At 52.0% G+C, this 20,694-nt stretch overlaps 1 long non-coding RNA gene across 8 annotated transcripts; it reads left to right on the top strand.

The window, feature by feature from the left end:
* The first annotated feature begins 6,937 nt into the window (after nt 1-6,937).
* LOC120641314 lies at nt 6,938-10,208 on the top strand. Of its 8 annotated transcripts, none has more exons than XR_005662223.1 (8): nt 6,938-7,083; nt 7,222-7,540; nt 7,618-7,736; nt 7,956-8,063; nt 8,509-8,584; nt 9,103-9,161; nt 9,359-9,430; nt 9,876-10,208. It is a non-coding gene; the product is annotated as an uncharacterized LOC120641314 (long non-coding RNA). The 8 variants fall into 8 exon arrangements; XR_005662224.1 differs by adding an exon at nt 9,516-9,565 and having other exon boundaries at nt 7,956-8,584; XR_005662225.1 differs by having other exon boundaries at nt 7,623-7,736; nt 7,956-8,584.
* Nucleotides 10,209-20,694: the final 10,486 nt, after the last annotated feature.

Genomic DNA, 20,694 nt, shown 5'->3' with positions numbered 1-20,694 from the left:
AGGTCGAGAGAGCGAATGCAGAGGTCCTCAGGGGACTCATGACCCGCACCTACAACTGCTTGAAGAAGCATGGTGCCAAATGGGTTGATGAGCTTCCGTGCGTACTATGGGGCAACCGGACCACACCCAGCCGAGCCACCGGGGAGACCCCATTCTTCCTGGTCTACGGGGCTGAAGCATGCCTTCCCCCGGAAATACACCTGGGCTCACCACGGGTCCAGGCTTTTGACGAATCCATGCAGGAACAACTGCGGCGTGACGATGTGGACTTCATTGATGAACGAAGGTGGCGAGCAGCAATCCGAAATGCACGCTACAACCAGGCGCTCAGGCGCTATCATCAACAGTTCGTGCACAGTAGGGAGCTCCGGGCTGGCGACCTCGTCCTAAGGTGGATTATGAACCGAGCAGGGCTCCTCAAACTCTCCCCCAGCTTGGAGGGTCCCTTCAAGGTTACAGAAGTATGCCGGCCCGGATGTGTTCGCCTTGCCACAGAAGAAGGGGTGCCGCTACCCAACCCATGGAACATAGAGCATCTGCGTAAGTTTTACACTTAGACAGAGCGGGAAAATGAATTTTTCCTTTGTAATAAGATAGAATTAGAGTGCGGCCCAGAGCGGTGGGGGTCCGTCCTCGTAAACCCGACCTCTGGCATCCATCGCACCATCGGCTAGCATTTATGCGCGGCCCAGAGCGGTAGAGGTCCGCCCTCATAAACCCGGCCTCTAGCTTCCATCGCGCAAGCCATGTATATCAAGTTCCAAAGGAAAGATTTGGCCCCAGTTCTGTCTTTATGTCAAAATTTTATTTCGCATTTCAATTCTCGAGCTTTTACCTTTCTAACCCCCGTGCAGACTTTCACTCTTGTCGCTACAACTAAGATCTGTATTGAGTTGCTGGACTGCCGTACAAGTCTGGACCCCCTTTGCTGCTGGGAGAGGGGTCTGGACCCCTGGGGACCTGCTCTGGAGAGGGGGTGCTTGTTTCCTGGGGTGGTCCGGAGTCTTGTGTATCCGCTTAGCCGGTTCCGTACCCAAAGCCTACACACTCCACCACCCTGTAATGAGTGCTCTAGTACCCGGAGCTGGGTAATTAGGGGCCCGGACCTCGTTCTAGCTCAAGGGTTGGCTTCCTAAGTCCTACACGGCAGGTCCAGCTCCATATCTCAAAGGATCGAGTACAACTGAATGGCCTCACCCACTGCTAGGGAGGGATCCGGAACGTCGGAGCCAGGTCCGGTAAAGTCGTGATTGTTTCCTGGAGTGGTCCGGAGCCCTGTGTAGCGCCTTAGCCTGGTTCCGTACCCTAAGTCTACACACTACACCACTCTGTAACAAGCATTGAGCTGCCCGGACCTGCGTATCTGGAGCCCCGGACCTCGTACTAGCTTGGGGGCCAGTCCAGAATAAGTCTCGCGGGCCTGCTACTAAGCTTTGACTTTGAGTGGTATGCAGATTAGGCTTTGACGGGTGGTAGCTAGCCTCAAACCATTGAGCCTACCTACCAGGGGGTCCCGGCATCCACTTTAAAACTTCATGCAGATCGAGGTCTAGTCTCAGTGGTAGACATACTCAAAACAACTGAGCCTGTCTCCCAGGGGGCCCGGAGCGTTCGCTTTGAGCCAGACACCAAGGATTGATTCTGCATGCATCAAATAGCTAAGTTGCAGTAACATTACTACCATCCTAGCGAGTTTAATTTTCCTCTCTGTAGTTTTTCTGCTATACAGGGAATAAGTCGCTCGTTCGACTTACAATTTATGCTACACCTATGCCCAAGAACGCTTGCTCAACCTCATACGGGGGTCCGGAGTGTCTTCTTCGGCTCCGATGGCAGATAGGTTCTAACAACTAAACCTATCTACTAGGGGGCCAGGGCGCCGGGGTGCTGCATACCGCAAACCAGAGCAACTGACAAACAACTAAGTTGAAATTTTCTTCTATTAAAGTTTCAACAAGTACAATGTTTTTTACATAACACAAAAAACAAAAGTTCGCCTGCTGTGATGGTCCAGCTCAGGAATCTGCAGGCTCCCGCTTGAAATAAGCAGCTATGAAGTCAACGACATCCCGCACGCTTTCCCGAGCAGAAGCCTCCGTCTCCGCCACTGGACCATCGATAACGGGGGCTAGCGAGATGGCTGGGTCGTGGCTCTAGAGGCAGGTCAGAATGTTCTCCGTCACCATCCGGCATAGCTCGCGGCCCTCGGCTTCAAGATGGCCAGCAAGGATCAGCTCCAGGCACCGGAGTCTATCTGAAGCAGAGTTCAGCACTGGGAGGGCGTCAGCAATTGAAGCTGGCGGCTCCGCCACTTGGATTGGACTCATTCCAAGTGGCACCAGAGCCGAGCTTGCTTCGCTCGCCCAGTCGATGATTCACTGGGCCCCCATGCGCTGGTTCTCCTGCAGCTTCCGGACTGCCTCCTGGACCGCCTCCTGCACCTGGGCATCCAGTGCCGCCTGAGCCGCCTCCAGCTGGCGGGCCTTCTCCTGGAGCGAGGCCCCCTTCCGCGCCGCAGCTTCCTTCAAGGACTTAAGACTCTCGCGCTGGCGCGCAAGGGCCTGCTCCATGCTAGTGGTGAGGGATTCCCGCCGGGCAAGGGACTTCCTCTCCCCCCTCGAGCTCTATCTCGGCAACGGCCTGCTGGTTTGCGGTCTCCTGCAGCTCCTGGCGCCATTGGTACAGAGACTCGGAGAGCTTGTCGAGCTCCAGCTTGCGGACCTCGAGTCCCTGGCTGCGAGACTCAAACTCGGATCGCTGGGCCGCGAGGCTGGCCTCCTCCTTGGCAATAGCCTCCTCCCGCAGCACCAGGGCTTTTTCCCCTCTTGACACGACAAACTCCCGGTCGAACACCTTCCGGAGCCCTTTCCTGTAGGACTCAAGGTCGGCCTCAAGCTCGGACCGGGCGGCGGCGGCACGGGAGGCTTCGGCCTTCGTGCGCTCCTCCAGGCGGATATGCCAGTCGCTGAGGCGCTGACGCTCGCTCTCTAGAGCTGCCCACTCCCGCCGGAATGCCGCCTCGGTGGTAGAGGTCGCCTCCTCTATCGTCCGCCGGACCTGGACCAGCACCCGGGGGAGGGGAACCGCATCCTCCTCTGGGGGACCCTGCAGGAGCCGCCTGCCAGAGACCACCTCCAGCTCTTCCTCTGCTGCAGGTTCGGAGCTGGGGGTGGGGACGTCCGGCACAGATGTCGGGACCTCGGGTACCGAGGTGCTCACCGTTGCTGCACCCGCTGCCGCTGTGCTCGCCGTCGCCAAGCTCGGTGTCGGCGCGACTGCCGCCGTAGCCGCGTTGGGCGCCATCGGGCTAGCGAAAGTCTCCGCACCTGAGCTCCCGACATCCGCCGTCGCTTTCGCCATTGCCACTGAGGCGCCGGTCGCCTGGACCCCTGCTGACGAGCCAGCGGCGGTGGAAGAGCTGCCTGGGCGAGAGGCCCTGGCAAACAAAGAGAAAAAGTCCTTCAGCAAAAAGCGAAGCACCGGGAATAAGGGGAGTAAACGGAAGAACACTTACCCTGAATCGCCGGGTCTCTAGCATCCACGGAGTCTGGGCGATTGCTTCTGCTGCTGCTGCCCTGGTGGTGGCGGTGGTGGTGGAGGTTGCTGTTGTTGCTGCTGCTGCTCTCGAGGCGGCGGCGGAGGCGCACCTCGTGGCTACTGCGACTGCTTTTGCTTCTGCTGCTGCTCCCGAGGCGGCGGCGGAGGCGCACCTCGTGGCTGCTGCTGCTGCTGCCGGGGAGAGGCACCTCCGGGTGGTGGGTGGTGGCTGCCGTGGCGGTGGTGGAGGCGCACCTCGTGGCTACTGCTGCTGCTATTGCTGCCGGGGGGAGGCACCTCCCGGCGGTGGTGGTGGCGGCACGGCTACTACAGGGGCCCCGCGAGAGCCGGGGGCCCGGGAGCTACCCTGGCCCGCGTCCTCAGGGGTTCTCTGACGCTTTACGGCGGGCTTCATAACTGGGGTCCCGTCGCCTGGTGCAACCTGCGCCGGCTCGCTTCCTCCGATGATGTGCCGGAGCTGCTCCGGGCCTGGTTGGGACCGCTCGTGACGGAGCTACCAGCCACGGCCTGCTTGCCCTTGGCAGAAGGGCCAGACCCCGTGGCGCTCGGCACGGCCTGTTCCCCGGACGTACCAGGGATCCGGATCCCACGGTCCGGGTGGCCTCCAGTTTGGCGCGCTGCTAGGCCACCGTCGTCGAGGGTCGGCAGGGTGGCCAGCACCGCAGTCCTCAGGCGTGAGTCCTCGCAGAGAGGAACGACACCCTGAGGAAGGATCAGGTGCTCTGGGATGAAGATCTCCCCCGTCACCGCCCGCACCAGGACCTCCAGGGCTTCCTGGGTCAGATCGTTGTCCTCCCCGCGGTGGGTCTTGCTGCAGTCTTGGGGCCCGGTGAAGTTCCAGGCAGGACGCGACCGCTGCTTCAGAGGGGCGATCCGGCGCTCCAGGAAGTCCCCGAGCACGTGCAGCGAGGTGAGGCCGCCCTCCGCCAGCGCCCTGATCTTGCCCAGCACGGAGTTGAACTCCGACGGCAGGGACGGCTTGGCCCTCCAGGACTGGCGGTCGGAGGCGGGTCCCCCGGTCGGCATGATGAGGCGCTCGTTGGCTTCAATGGTGGCGATTACCCACTCCTTGCGCCAATCCTCCCACTTCCCGCCAGCAAGACACGGGATGTAGGGGGTCCGCAAATCGCTCCTCGTCTGGAAGTAGTACGCCCCCACTTCATCCTTGCCCTTCCCGGACTTCACCAGGACGAAGAAGTGGTGGAAGAGGATGACGCAGGGCCGCACCCCCACAAACATCTCGCACAAGTGGACAAAGATTGACGTCAGGAGGATGGAGTGGGGCGTGAGATGTTGGAGCTGGAGGCCGAAATCCTCCAGCAGCAGCAGGAAGAACGAGGAGATCGGTAGCCCCAAGCCGGTGGAAATGTGCGAAATAAACAACACAAATTCACCGGCGCACAGATCGCCGAGGGGAACCGAGCCTGCTCGAATCCCCCAGGCAGTCTCCTGTGGACTCCACCCAAGCAAGCGGCGCACCGTGTTCAGTTCCTCCTCGGTTTGGAAACGACGGGGACGAACGAGGGACGCCATCTAGCTATGGAGGCGAGGAGCAATCTGCGCAGGAGAGCAAGGGGCGAGGAGGCTCGAAGGCAAAGGGGCGCAAAGGTTTGGAAGGAAGAAGTCGAATGCGGAAAAGTAGCCACGGTATGCGGTTCGACCCTTTATGAAGCCTGACCCATCCGGCGCGCCCCGGAACCGTCGCTGAAAGCCAAGCGACGTGCACGCCTGGTGTTAGCCGCCCAGTCCATGACAAGGGGGCCCAGGCCCGCCTGTCAGGGAGGGCGGGTAACAAACAAAGCAGTGAAAAGACAGGATCTGAACCGTCGCCCACGCGCGAAGCGAGGCGGAAGCTGAGCAGACGTGTGCGCATAAAGTGCTGGCAAGACCAGGCTTTTTGGGAACTGCGCTGGTGGTAAAAAAATCCCGTTTACTCCGGCCGCAATAATGCCGAGCGTCGCTCGCGTGACTAGGTGTACCACTGTGCGTGGGGGCCACGAGTCAGTAAGCCGTTGCGATGTGATGAGGCAGCGAAAAACCCGATGGATGGTCAAAGCCGGACAAGACTCCTGCAGTATGCATAGTCTAACGCTAGAGGCTTCAAGTTATGCAGAGCCAAATCACAGTAGTGGCCCCACCTGCGAGTTCGTCACCTCTCCCGAGATGGGCCCGGGGGCCACTGTCGGTACCCTGTAGCAGGATACTCACTCCTACTGTAGCAAGACAGGACTCGCGTAGTCATCCGTAACTACGCCATAAGGGGCGGAGCAGCCGGGCCCCACGGGTCAAGCTCTTACCTCACCGGGCCAACGGCCCCGGACCCGCACCCCGCTCTGGGACGAGTCCGATGACGCCACGTGTCCCTGAGGAGGGGAAGCTCCGAGCCAACAGCCAAGGGCTCGGACCCCCCATAAGGGTTCGGGACCTCCCCGCGTCCGTTCGGACCTCCCACGCGCGTAGAACCAGCATACCGCTGGGGCGGGGTCCGGGGGCGCCACGTGTCCCGCAGGCGCAGGCGCGGTCACGAGTCTTCCGCTGGAAGACTCGCCCACCCACCGCATTCAATGCGGGTGGTTGAGGCGTGCTCTGCCGCCGCGGCACGCGGGGCAGCCTTTGTCGGGCCTCACTGTAGACCGCATATTACCGAGGTACACAGTGCAGCCGCATGCGCCGCATCCGCGCAGAGCCCGTCTGCCGCATTAAATGGATACGACGCCACGACACCTTTTCATCATACCGCCTACGCCGCAAGCTACACGGCCCGTTCAGCTACGCTGCAGGCAACGCCGCAAACTACACCCTGGCGCCGTTTCGACAAGACAGGACATGGATATACTGGACGGAGGATTCCCACGGGCAGAGCAAGGAAATCCAGGAATGAGATCTCCTTCGCCTGCAACGCCATAATATCTGAACTGTATGTTATTTTATACTACATCGTTGGGCCCACCTATCGGGGACCTAACGGCCATGTACGCGCCTCCCTTGAGATATAAAAGGGAGGCGCTCGCTACACAGACACACATTCTCAGACTCTCTCGAGACTCAGCTGGAGAGCACAAGCAATACAACACACAGTAGACGTAGGGTATTACGCTCTGGCGGCCCGAATCACTCAAAATCTGCTGTGTTCATCGTGTTCTTCCACCGAGATTAGGCTAATCCTAGCTAACCCCCGAGTACTCATCATCTGTGTTTAGGCGGGTGCATTACGCCACCCGACTGTGGGTTTGCACACCACGACAGATGTTCCGAGGAACTTTTGCCTAATAGGCTAATAGTTGTTCAACCCATGTGGCCATGTATCTAAGTACAATTAGTGATGTGGAAGTTGCTGCAATGGTTGGAATTGTGTTACATCAATTCGTTCTGCAGTTTGCTTATATCTGAATTTTTGGACAGAACCACCTGACATATCTATGGTTGGAGTGCACTGCCGGGCGTGCCCCCCAACATATACCTCATTGAATTCAGATCGACGCGTGCTCATGGATGAATTGTTGGTGATTCCCCTGCCAACTCAAGGTACTCTTCAATTTCATCATCTTCTTCTGTTCCTACAATTTCTGTCCGTGGTCAATTAGGATTTTTGTTGTTAATTTCTGTCCAATAGAAAATTCCTACGGTTACCGACGAGCGCCCGTAACCTTGATATATATACAGTATGAAGATCATGCAAGTAAGGTTTGATCCCACGCACTACTCGAGCTCCGCCTGGCTCCACTCGAATGGTGCAGCGACGACTGGGGCTAGCACCACCCCCGCTCGTGGCCAGCTCCGGCACGACTCGCTGCCGGCTCGAGTGCGCCCTCGACCGGCGGCAAGGAAGCGGGTGGGGTCAAGCTGGCACAGAAGAGGCCGCCCGGCAGCCGCCGTACTCAAGGCGCGCGCAGCCGAGCGGGGCGTCGACGGAGGAGCCGCAGAGGGGTGAGGAGGCAGGTGCCATGGCGGCGTCGCGGGGTGGAATTACATTGGACCTGAGGTTTGTTTATTCTTTATTTTTTATCTTGTGACGCAAACTATATTTTTAATATCAAGAAGGATTTTGTCTTTCTGCAGAGAAGTCCTTCACATGCAGTGATCATACGGGCAATTGAGCATGACAAAAGTACAAAGTGATTGACAAGTTAAATAATCGATTACTTGAGGAAATTGAGGAAAGTAAGGCCTTTTTTCAGGTACATGTAACTGTTCCTTGACCATGAGAATCTGCTACACATGTAGGACTCTTTAAATATTTTTCTGCTGCTGGCAAAACTGACAGATAAGTTGATTGATTTTCGAATTACCATAAAAGGTTTTAGATGACTAACACAACTTAAGTTTGTTTTTATGGAATCATATGTATGCACTGTAGATTAGCTTACATTGTAAAGCTTCACTATCTTCAATTTCAGGTTTATGAAGGTGCTGTCTACATGCATCAGGTGTCAATTACCGTGTCGAGGACTTTGACTTGTCAATTATCATCAAGGACAGCCTAGGCCAGTGCCCATGCGAGCCAGGTGCATCCATATCCTCAGCCTGCTAGCCGACGATCACTACAACAAGATCAAGATACTAATTCTTTCAACATATTTAGTAATGGTTTGACAATATAGTACATAAATTAAGTAGTTACTTTTTACTATTTCATCACTGAGGCAAGCAAAGCTTATTCTTGGATGTGGTGATTTTGTGGCCATGTTGCATTGTCTGAAGAAGCGCATGTTTCATCTTTTTGCACCTTGAAAAAGAAATACTTCTGAAACAAGAATCCCAAGTAAACTTTATGCTGTTTATGAATCCATACCGTGTCGATGTCAAGTACCAGCATGTAATTCCTAGCAATGTCTTTGTGTGGTACTATGACTTCAGTTGCATATATAGTCTGCATATAGTTACTTATTGAATTGTGTTCCTTTCAGTGTTTTTTGTTTCAGAGATAGTACAGTTACTTTCTTATTTCAGTGAGTTCACTGTATTGATGTTGAGAGTTATACTAAATTCGCATTCTGGCACCTCCCTTGGATGTTGCATTATGCAGGTCTGAGCTTTTCTATTCATCCTGCCGGTCTTTTCTCATACGGTCATGAATTTAATTCTGATATTGTCTTGGATGAAAATCTCCTGAAGCTATTTTTTCTGTACCAAATATCTGATTAACGACACGTGCTCCGACAGTGGAGAAATAACATTTCTTTGCAGGTTCTTGATCAAGCACTGCCTCTACGATTTATGATCTAAGAGCACCATGTGACAGCCTTGTTTGTGATTCAATTTGATATAGGTTTAGGATTTTGTGCATTGTTTCCTATCAAAATTTCCAGCTTGATTATTTAAAGCTCGTGATAGAATTGGGAGAGAGAGAGAGAGAGAGAGAGAGAGAGAGAGAGAGAGAGAGAGAGGAGGGAGGGAGGGAGGGAGGGAGGGAGGGAGGGAGGGAGGGAGGGGGGCTGTAAGTTTCCAAACTTGATTGTGGTTATGTAAGTTTTCAAACAATGTGTGGCCCATTCTAATGCTGGTTCGTTTCTACTTAACTTGGTGTTTGCATTGTGGGTGCAGACTAAGCTCATCAAGGAGTGGGATTCACTGGTGCAGGCTTCCTATCTTTCATATTTAAGGTCGAATTGGCAATCCTCCTATTTTGAATTTTTCCTGATCTTGCTAGATGTGTGAGTAGTTTCTTGTTGATTGATTTAATATATTTTCTCATTCTTGGTAGATCAATGAGCTTCTCTTAAAGTATCAATGGCCTTCATGGTAGGAGTACTGCTAGATTAATTTTTCTATAGTTGCTTATGTTAAATAAATTGTGCAGCTGGCTTGCACCACAACTGTTTGGTCAATGCTTGGGAGGAAGAGGTCGGCAAGGATGGAGCCAATGATAAGGGTGGGTAGCAGGCAAGCGATGTACCGGTTGATCTGCTTGTATCAGTTTGTGCCCTTGCCACTCCTAAAGGCTCTACTGTTTGCAGGATCCACTGCTTAGTCACTTGAACAGAACACATGGCTGAGTTTGTAGTAGGTAGATATATCTCGGTTCCTGTTATTTGTAGTAGGTAGATTTTGGTGGTGTACACATCAACTGTTAGTGTATGGCTTGCCAAATTACAGGACCAGCTGGTACCCGCCCGCACACGCATGCACAAATTATAGGGCCGGGCATTTCCTCAGCATCCCATCAATCTTTCCTGCACCGCACACATCCTGTTGTGATCAACTCCACACTGTTCCTTTGGATTGCTATGCTTGGAACAAAATGCTATTCTATAAAGTCACTATGCTATTGTTGGCTGTCTCCTAATTTTTGCACCTAACTATGACTATTTGGGCAGGTTCATCCTGATGGTTGCAAAATCAAGCCTGAAGTACACAGTGGAGTGATGTCTCAGTAAGCTATGTTTAAAGAGAATGTTTTGGAGTTTGGAACACATCTTTTAATGTATATCTATTTCTTTTTCAATGAACATTAGTTTGGCAGTATTAGTTAGTTTATTATACTAATATAATATGTTCTGAGTATGAAGATGTAAGCACATGGTTTTTTGGTGTTGGAGTTTGGGGCTGTATTATGCATTCGAGAGATGAAATGATAAAATGAGAAACCTTAAGTGAATAATGTGGAGGCAATTATAATAAGCAAAAGAGTTTATTTTTATTGTTGCTTATAATATTTTGTCATTCTTGATGAAAAGATTCAACAATGAAGGAGTTAATGACAAATGGTACGATGAGTCATACATCTCTCTTGTTTCTATGATGAATTTCATCTGAATAACGCCATCATTGGCTACAGGTAATAGGAATGCCTTGTGTTTGTCTTGTACAGAATAAATAGATAATTTGGGTGATCTTGTAGAAAAATGCTCAAAATAATGAGTGCAAGTAACGAGAAGGTTGTGTGTTGAGGACGAGATACAATGTTGTAACTCGTGAAACAAGCATTTGGATATCAGTGTTGGACTGTTGTGAACAAGCACTTACATTCCTAAAGTCATGTGGTACCATTGCCGTTTCAATCAAGAGCAATTTGCAAACTTTTTAGGGATACAGCGCATCCCATCTTTTGATGAATATGTTGGTCTAGCTTATAAGACCATCAATACAGTGGAGTGCTTTATATTACAAATGCTATTTTTTGAATGATTCGCATGAATAAGACTAACATATCTTGTTATATTGAAATTTTAAATTATCATATCAACAGCACGCGGGATGCCCGGCATCGCGCGGGCCACCCTACTACTAGTAGTAAGAGTATGAGAAAATATGGTAGCACGACGGCTGTTGGATTTTGCTTGAGTTAATCTCCCATATATATATTTTTTTTCTCATCAGATGATTGGATTATGTATGTGAGATGTTACATGTCAGCCAAATTGGCCTCTTTTAGTTAAAGAACCTATTTGATATTTTGATTGGGCATTTCAACTACTGGTCCCTTCGCCCTAAATTAGTCGTTTTGGTTTTTTTTTTCTATGTGCATAGAAATTTAAGCACCTATAAAAATTAAAACGACTAGTTAGAAAAGGATAGAGTATTTGTAACTTACATTTTCATATTTTGTGTATAGAGTGATCGAGCCTAACTAACGCTGGACTTATAGTCCTTCGACGTTCCCTCAACTTTTACCTTAGCTTTAAATTTATCCCTCAACTATAAATCGGTCAATCTAGTTCTCAAACTTTCTATTTGAACTCAATCTCATCCCCAATACTACGTGGCATGCCTAGCCAATAATGAGTGACGTAAAATGAGTCAATGAATATAAATAAACTCTTTAGTCTCTGATTTTTCCTCATGTTCAATATCTCTAAAGAATATAGTTCAATGGATAATAAGAATACATAAATAAATAAAAGTGTAAACTTTTATTCATAAACATAAGATCAACAATAACTTATTTTTACTATATTAATGAATTATGAGTTAATATAGCACTTGGTAACATACCAAGAATTTTACATGCACTTTGGGATGATTTCACATGCCACATAGGCATACTACATCGCACCAGAGTTGAAATTGAGCCCAAATGAAAATTTTGAGGACTCAATTGACCTTTTTAATAGTTAAAGGTTGAATTTGAGGCTTCAAAGAAAGTTGAGGGATTGAAATTGCCTATTTTCAAATGAAAAATTTGAGGACCCAAACAAAAGCAACTTTTCCTTTTCAAAAAAAAAAAACAACCCAGCTTCACCTCTGCCATTGGAGTTCATAACGAGGAGCTTTACATTACCACTATCAATCTCTCCTTTCGAGTTGGCGACATCCATTTTAAAGCACCTCTCTTTCTTTTCTTTTCTTTTTTAAATCATGGTAATTAATGTCGTACGGAGCGTCGAGACAGCACCAAGCTTGAAGTGCAATTTCGGTATCTGACTTGTTAGGGTCTAGTAAGGCCCCATCTTAGAATCGATAATAATTCAAGGTACCAGTAGATTAGCAGTAATTCATTTTTAGCGAGGCCGTCTGTTGGAATCCAATCCCGTTAGATGAGAGGTCTGACCAAATCAGTGTCACTTCTGTTTATGAATCCTGACAGTTCTTTTTCTCTCTCTGTCTCGCTCTTCTTTTCACCGGAGAGAGAACTGCCGAGAGTTCTTGCGGGCTCACGCTTGGAAGCGTTAAGTACTTATTAATAGGCTATGCGAAGGCCCACAACGCGCCGCTCCAATTGGTAACCTTGCTAAGAAACGAAAGTCGTGGATTTACAGGCCGCTCGGATACATTGGGTGACAGAGATAAGAGTGGCCGGGAGGGTGAAGCTCTCTCTCCTCTCAGGAGGCAAAGTTGGAAGGAAAAGGTAAGAGAGGACAGGGAGATGAAGAGTGTGGATGATGAATTGGTCCCAAGCCCACCAAGGAGTCAGGGTACCAAACGTAAGCAAGCAAGTACACCCTGTTCTTGCCCTGCTAATGACAGTCAAGGACTGAGCGTGGAACCTAGGCAACATGCTATGGCGCTCATTGTTGCAAGCCCACCCATGCAGCTCATTTCAGCAAGAGAACATCTGAACACGGAAGTCGAGCTGGATAAAGGAGATGATGAGATGGCAAAGAAGCTGAGGATGGCTAATTGCCCACATACAGATAGATCGGCGGTGGCTGCTGGGCAGCCCCACCGGGAGCAATGAATCTCCTAAGTTGGAACTGCCGAGGCTTGGGACGGGACTCGGCAGTGGGAGAGCTTCGCTGGTTAGTGAAGCAATACCATCCCTCCCTCCTGTTTTTAGCTGAAACCAAAATGAGGGAAGAAAGGGTAAAGCGATTAATGTGGTCATTGGGATATTATTGCCCAGGTAACTCACAATCTCATGGTAAAGGCCGGAGGTCAGCTTGACCTGAGGCCGCTTGATTGAATTGGAAATGGAATTCAGTTACAAAGAGAGGGGGATGCTCTGCCTATATAGCAGGAGCTCACCCACTAAAGTGCTTAAAGCAAAAGTAGCCCGGCTCATCAACTTGGAAGCCAAGGCAAGTCTTAAACATAAAGCTAATGCATAATTAAGATACAAACACTAGGCTTATTAGGCTATCAATCTCCCCCTAAGCCTAGCGCTGAGTGATCTGCTTCAGCCCGATCTTCTCCCTCATCTCCTGGAACTTGGTCTTGCCCAGCGACTTGGTGAGGATGTCGGCCAGCTGATCAGTGGTGGGAATGTGTTCAGCCTTGATGCTCCCGTCTTCCAGGCAATCCCTGATGAAGTGGTACTTGATCCGGATGTGCTTGCTCCTCCCATGGAAGACGGGGTTCTTGGCCGGAGCTAAGGCTAACCTGCTGTCCACCTTGAGCTCCACCATATCCGCGCTGCTGCCCCGCAACTCCCCGAGCAGCCTGGACAACCACAGCGCTTGTGTGGCGGCTGATGCGGTGGCGATGTACTCCGCCTCACAGCTGGACAGCGCCACCACCTTCTGCTTGGTGGATTGCCAACAGACCAAGCAGCCATCGAGGAAGAACATGGTCCTGCTGGTGCTCTTGCTTGTGTCAATGTCGCCGGCGAGGTCGCTGTTGCAGCAGCCGGTGAAGTGCATCGCACCAGGGGCGCACTTGTAGTGCAGGCCGAAGTCCAGCGTCCCAGCGATGTAGCGCAGGATCCACTTGACAGCCTGCAAATGCTCCGCCGTCAGCCGCTGCATGAATCGGCTCACGTACCCGACCGCGAACGCCAGGTCCAGCCGGGTGTGGACGAGGTAGCGGAGACTGCCCACCAGCCGGCGATAGTGAGTAGGATCAACCTCCTCTGCTTCACTATCGCGGCTGAGCTTGAGCTTCTCCTCCATCGGCGTGTGGACGGGGTTGCAGCCCTCCCTGCCGCCGAGCTCCAAGATGCGCTTGGCGTAGTGAGCTTGGCGGAGCGTGATGCCGCCGGCGCCCTGGTGCACTTCGATGCCGAGGTAGAAGCTCAGCAACCCGAGGTCACTCATGTCGAACCTCTGCTTCATGGCCGCCTTGAACTTCTCCACCTCCCCTGCATCTGCGCCAGCGATGATGAGGTCGTCGACGTAGACCCCGACCAGCAGGACAGAGCGCCTGCTGCCCCGCTGGTACATCGCCGCCTCGTGCGCGCTCTGCTGGAAGCCCATCTCCTTGAGCGTGGCGTCCAGCTTCGTGTTCCAGGCCCGCGGCGCCTACCTGAGCCCGTACAACGCCTTGCACAGGCAATACACCTTGCCTTCTTCTCCGGGGACGGCGAAGCCGGGTGGCTGCCGCACGTACACCTCCTCCTTGAGGTCCCCGTTGAGGAAGGCGGACTTCACGTCCATGTGGTGCATGCCCCATCCTTCCTGGGCCGCCAGTGTAACACCCTAGTTTAAATTCCAGCTTTTAATAATAAATTTAATTGGCTTTATTTAAATTTCTAAGGTTTAATGTGTTTAGCCTTGCATTTAATTTATTTTTGTTTCACAAAGTAATTAAAATTTGACTAAGTTTAAAATTTTGTTGTTGCATTCATGCTGGTGCATAGTTTTAATTATTTGAGTGTAGTTTGAATTCAAATTTGTATTTGAATTCAAACTTCGTTTGAATTAGAATTAGAATTAGAAAAGAGGAAAGGAATAGAAAAGGAAGGCCCAAACCTCAGCCCAGTCCAACCCTCTCCCTCAGCCCAGCCCGCGGGCACAGCAGCCCAGCACTCAAACCGCATGGGCCCGCTTCCACCCGCACACACTCGGCCCAGCCTCACCCAGCGCGCGGCCCAGCAAGCGCTCGCGCAAAGGCCCGCTCCCCACATGGCCCAGGCTTCCTTTCCCTCCCACGCGCTCGGCCCGCGTCACTTTCCCTCACCGCCTGGCCGGGCCCATGCGTCGGGGTCATCCCCTTCCCCTCGCCGCGCGCACGCAACGGAAGCCCCACGATCCCCGCCGGGGATCTCGCCGCGTCTTTCACGGGGCACGCACGCCCAGAAACCCGGCACCCCCTTTAAACACCCCAGGCCGCACCCCCTGGAACCCAAAACCCCATCCCGCAGCCGCCACCACAACCCCACCCCCACGCCGCGCCTTGCCGCCGGAACAGAACCTCTGCGCCGTCATGGAGCCGCTGCTCCGCAGCGCCCTAGCCCCTGCAAATCCTTGCGTGAGCTCCTCCTTGGATCCAGGATCAGCCCCGAGGCAGCCATCTTCGAGCTCCGCCACTACCACGTCGGGAATTCCGCCCCGATCCGCCGCCGGTGAGAAGTTTCGCCGTGGAAATTCAACGCCGTTGGAGCCCCTCCGATCACCCTGACCGCCGTATCTTCCTCACAGGCACCTCTGAAGTCGATCCGTGCAATCTAGGAGCCCGGCAAGCCTCTGCTTCGACCTCTTCCCCGACGCCGTCTGTGCGCCGCCGCTAGACGACGCCGCCGACGCCACTCCGCTGCTACTTCGACCACCCCGCGCCCTTGGTAAAGTTCGGCCCGCCTCCCTGATGTTTTTGCACCCTAGCTCGTCCCCAGTAGACCACCAGAACCCCTAGAACGTGCCCACGCCGGCGAGGTGCGCCGCCCAGATACTCCCTCGCCGTCGAGCACCCCGTCCCGCGCCCTAATTCCCTCCCATGAGTGTCCAGGAGGACTACTCATGCCATGGAGATGCTCCTAGGCCGAAGCCGCGTCGAAATCGAGCCCGGGAACCCCAGAATCGCAGCACTCCGGCGAGCCCGAGCCGCACGCCGCCGCGGAGCTCTGCTTCGGCGACAGCACCGCCGCCTTCCGTGCCCCAACCGATCCCAGCCGTCAGATCTCGTCTCAACGCCTGAGATTAGATCGGGATCTAGTCTATCCTGAGCCATCGGATCCAGATCCGGCGGTCCAGATCTGGATGTACCCCTTCGCCTAGCCTTTTTGTTAAAGACCCCCCCAGCTTTCTTAGATTTAACCCGCAGTCCATCTCAGTTGAAAAATAATTCCAAATCTGCCCTTCCTTTTATGTTTTAGACCCTGAGCTTTCTAAATATAGAACCCGCCGTCCTAGCTTGGTAATTTTGCGAGTTAGACCCCAGAACTATCCCTTATTCACGTTTTAGTCCTCGGTTTTTGCAGAAAACCCCCTGGAACTTAGTTTTTCTCGCAAATAAGTCCCTGAACCTTGTTTTTAGCCTAGAATATGCGTTTTAGCTCAGTTTTAGGTGTTCTTTATGTCCACGCGATCGTTGTAACGCGTAGAATAGTTTTAGCTTAGTTTTTCTCGCTGCTTTTATGTATTGATGTACTGTTTCTTAGCTTTTTGTTAGTGTTTGCTTGTATGCTTATTTCGTGTATTGTTTTGGCCATGTGTTCGTGAGTAGACGTTGATCCATCTGAAGAGCCTCAGTACCAGTACCAGGAGCAGCCGTCTTCCGAGCACTTTGAGCAGCAGCAGGAGCAGTACGAGGAAGGCAAGTGTAACATGAACAACCTATCACCTTTAATTACAATTTCATACTGCATTTTAATACTGTATGCCTATAAGGATTTCCTAGCCACTTTATATTCTTTATATATATCCCTTGGGTTGCATTTCGGTTAGTTGTGCTAGGTGCCGCGCTATAACACATAATGGTCCTTTTTAATTAATTTGATTAATGGTATATGCAACTTAATTCTGAGAGTGGCCCTCTGTGTGGCTTGAGTGGCTCACTTCTCGTTAAAATTGGTTTTGTTAGAAACATGGTTTAGGGGGCCAGCACGGTACTTACTGCCTGGTTGGCCACTCTCCATAAGGACCGGTTCATAGAGCGACAACCTGGGACAACAGCGCTACCACAAGACTGGAATGGGACGGTCTTGGCGTAATAATTAGGTCTTTTTGGTTTGGAGTAACTTACCTGCGGGGCAAGGGTGGTAAGCTTCTATGTCCCTCGTACTGAGTGGCCTCGTCTGTGGTATTCTTGACGCCCACTAGACCTGCTACATGGTCGCCGATCCAACCCTCGCGGTTACTCCCTACCAACGAGATTCTTTGTAAAGGCCTCGTAGTGAGTCGCTAGTCATCTCACCTAAGGAAGTGTGATGAACAACTGGCGTAGCTCACGACTTGTGGGTAAAGATGTGCAACCTCTGCAGAGTGTAAAACTGGTATACTAGCCGTGCTCACGGTTATGAGCGGCCCAGATCCTCCTTTTGATTAGTGGAGTTATCTCCTTCCGACGAGGGAGGTGCTTCCCGGGGTTACCTTGGTGGTTTTGGTTTGGTTCTCAGTAGTTTCTTAATTGATTCTGATTAATTACTATGTAACTGGGTTAATGGTAATTCATCAACTCGTAGTAAATAGCTTTAATAAAATTTTGCCAACACTTAAAAGCTAATGCAGTTGAGTCAGCCAACCTTAGAGCCTCATAGTTTGTGTTATACTTGTTGAGTACAAGTTGTGTACTCACTCTTGCCTCTTCTCTACTTTTTCCTCTTGGCTACGCTACTGCTGCTCAGTTCCTGCCGACTCGAGGGAGTTCGCTCAGCGCTTCCAGGACTACGAGGACTTCTATGCGTTTGTCTCCCAGTCGACGTCCCTGTGGCGCCCTGCTTCAGCTTCGGAGAGTCTTTATCGTATTTGTACTTCGCTTCCGCTGTATCAGACATTTTTGTCGTTAATGTAATAAATAACATTCGTATTTCGATTTATTATGTCTTATTCGTGATATGTGCTGTGATATACTGTTCATTCTGTTATATATACATGTGACTTGATCCTGGCACGTATATGATTGCTCGGTTTATGTCCTTTTATAAATCGGGTGTTACAGCCAGCGCGAGAAGGACACAGACGGACTCCATACTCGCCACCGGCGCGAATGTGTCGTCGTAGTCAATCCCTTCCTGCTGGACGAAGCCATGCACCACCAGCCGCGCCTTGTGCTTGATCACGGCGTCCTTCTCATCTTTCTTGAGCTTGAAGACCCATTTCAGGGTGATTGGGCGGTGACCGGCCGGCGGATCCATGAGCTCCCAAGTCCTGTTCTTCTCTACGGACTCGAGCTCCAGCTGCATCGCCTCGCGCCACGCTGGATTACCTTGTGCCTCCGCGTACCTGGACGGCTCGCCAGCGTGCGTCAGATCTAGCTCTGCGCACACCCGCGGCTCCACCTCCGGCACAGCTTCGTCGCCGAGGATGTTGTCGATCCTGCGGTACTGGAGAGGCACGCCATCGTAGAACGCATCGAGGCAGTCCTCATCATCCTGCAGAGGGGTGGCTGACTCAATTTGAGTCTGCGCTGCCCCTCCAGGAGTTGCCGAAGCAGGGGATGGCGAGGGCGACGCCGAAGCAGGGGATGGCGCGGAAACAGGGGACGGAGCGGAAGCAGAGTAGGGCGCGCCGCCCGTTGATGCTGCGCTCCCAATCTCCAACGGAGATGGAGATCGAGGCAAGGGTGAGGCCGTGGTCGCCGAAGCGTCTTGCGCACCTGGTCCGCCGGCGTCGATCAGCTCATCGTCGAAGACGATCTCCTCCGTCATCGACGCAGCATGATCTGCGCTCTTGCTCCAGTCCCATCCGCGCGTCTCGTCGAAGACGATGTCGCGCGACACGAGCACGTGCCGCGACACCGGGTCGTAGACGCGGTACGCCTTGGCGCCGTCCGCGTAGCTGATGAAGAAGCCCGGCCTGCTGCGATCGTCGAGCTTCCGCACTTGGTTCAGCTCCTTGACTGAAGCGCCCCGACCCCAAAGATCGAGGCTAAACCATGTATTAATAACCAAAGCAAGTCTCCGGTACAATACATGTTACATCAAGTGGAGTCCAAATTCATACAGAGATTTATTCAACCCGTACACGAGGAGTAAAGTGACAACACAAAGCTACCGCAAATAATCACAAGATAACGAGTAGCATAACGACATGCAAGACTAGCTCTTCGTCCATCACGGCTCCACTCGATCAGCTTGGGTGCGAACACGATCTACTCGTAATCTTCAGGCACAAAGTCAGGATCCTCTGAAAAAAAATAATCAACAAGGGTTGAGTACGAAATTACTCAGCAAGTCCCACCTCACCCTTACGGGGGAGGGAGTTACAGTTTAATATGCAAAGGTTCATTAATCAACCAGAATAAATAACAAATGTAGTATTAAAGGTATCCCAAACACTCATCCATCTCAGGGGCTAGGTGGCTCAACTAGTTGAGATGTCCACACCATAACCTGTCCAAACCAAGGACACGGACCATTCGAATGGATTGTACACTCTGCAGAGGTTGTACGCTTTACCCACACGCACTTCACCATCCAGAGACGGCTCCATCATAGCCGACACCCAGCCATGGCTCAACCCCGACTAGTCGCCCACAAACCCCTCGGGTCTGAACCAATCCAGGTCTCACCCCAAAACATATCCACCTCGGACGACTGCCAGGTTAGCCAGTGGGATTAGACTAAGGTTTGCCCATACAAACTCATGTGGTCGTACTGAAAGTAAGTTAGGTGAGATGGCACCACAATACACGGTCCTTAAGGTTCATCAGGGCAGCCAACAACCATAACCAACCAAACCCGAGATGTCACCACGACAGAGCTCGGTCGCAAGTCTACCACCACGGTTGCGCTTGCACCAACACATTCCACACTGCCCTAGTCTCATTCCCATTCCAGTTTCATCAATTAACAAGGTCTGATAATATGCCAGTTTGACAGTAAATCAATATGCAACATGGCTTCAGTCAATGGTTTCTTTCAATCCCTCAGTGTATCGTCTCATGAAATCCCTAAGTCTAGCAAATTTTATATTTAACCTTACTTGGGATCAATCATAGTCGACGTAAGGGATCGATGAGACTTGCCTTCGCTTTCGTACGCGTCGGCGGCGGTGGTCTCCTGATCTCCCGGCTCCTCTGGTTTCTCTTCTAGAATCGGTTCTACTTCGTCATACGCGGTGGGAACAGCACAACCGACAAACAACATAAGCAAGCATAAAAATAAAATGAGCTCGAATTGGAAACAATTTAAGATATGGGGACTGGAATAATATTTTAGAAGATTTTCTAATGGCATGGCCAAAACTATGTTAGAAATGGCGTGATAAAATTTCAGGTCGATCGGAGATTGTCTGGCGCATAAAATGATAAGTTAACGGGGTGTTTAGGGTCTAACAAGGATCCAGGGACTTGTTTGTAATTAGTTAAAGGACCTGATTAGAATTTTGGGAAGTGTTTTGGGTTATTCTGGAAAAGGTAGGGGTTTATTTAGAATTAAGTTTATATGGTGGAAGGGTTTATTTTGAAATATAATAAAAGAGGGGGTTTCTTTTGCAAAATGGTTAGAAAGAGGGAGGGACTCTTTAGGAAATAGAGAGAAGGGGAGGGCTTAAGGGCAAAATAGCCCTTCATCCCCTTCCTCTCGACGCAGAACAGGGGAGGGGGCTCTAGGCGCCGGCGGCCCAGGGCACGGCGGCGGCCGGGATCAGGGGGAAAAGGGAGAGGGGAGTGAGGGGGTTCGATTCCCCACCTTGGCTCGGGCTGGGGTGGAGCGAGGAGGCAGCTCTGCGATGGCCGGCGGGAGGTGGCGGCTGTGGTGGTGGTGGCGGCGCTGTGGGCAGTGGGAGGGGCGCTGGTGGCGGCGGCCGGGGTTGTGGGAGCGAGGGCGACGTTGAGGACCCTTTTATAGGCAGGGAGAGGCGGTGGCGAGGGGGGGGGCGACGATGGCCGGCCGGTGCTCTGTGCACGGGCAGTAATGGTGGCTGGGGCCGGCGCGGCGTCGTG

This window comes from Panicum virgatum, chromosome 7K, assembly GCF_016808335.1.
Source record: "Panicum virgatum strain AP13 chromosome 7K, P.virgatum_v5, whole genome shotgun sequence".
Lineage (NCBI taxonomy): Eukaryota > Viridiplantae > Streptophyta > Magnoliopsida > Poales > Poaceae > Panicum > Panicum virgatum.
Note: the sequence above shows the minus strand (reverse complement) of the source record. Positions and strands in the feature narration are given on the sequence as shown.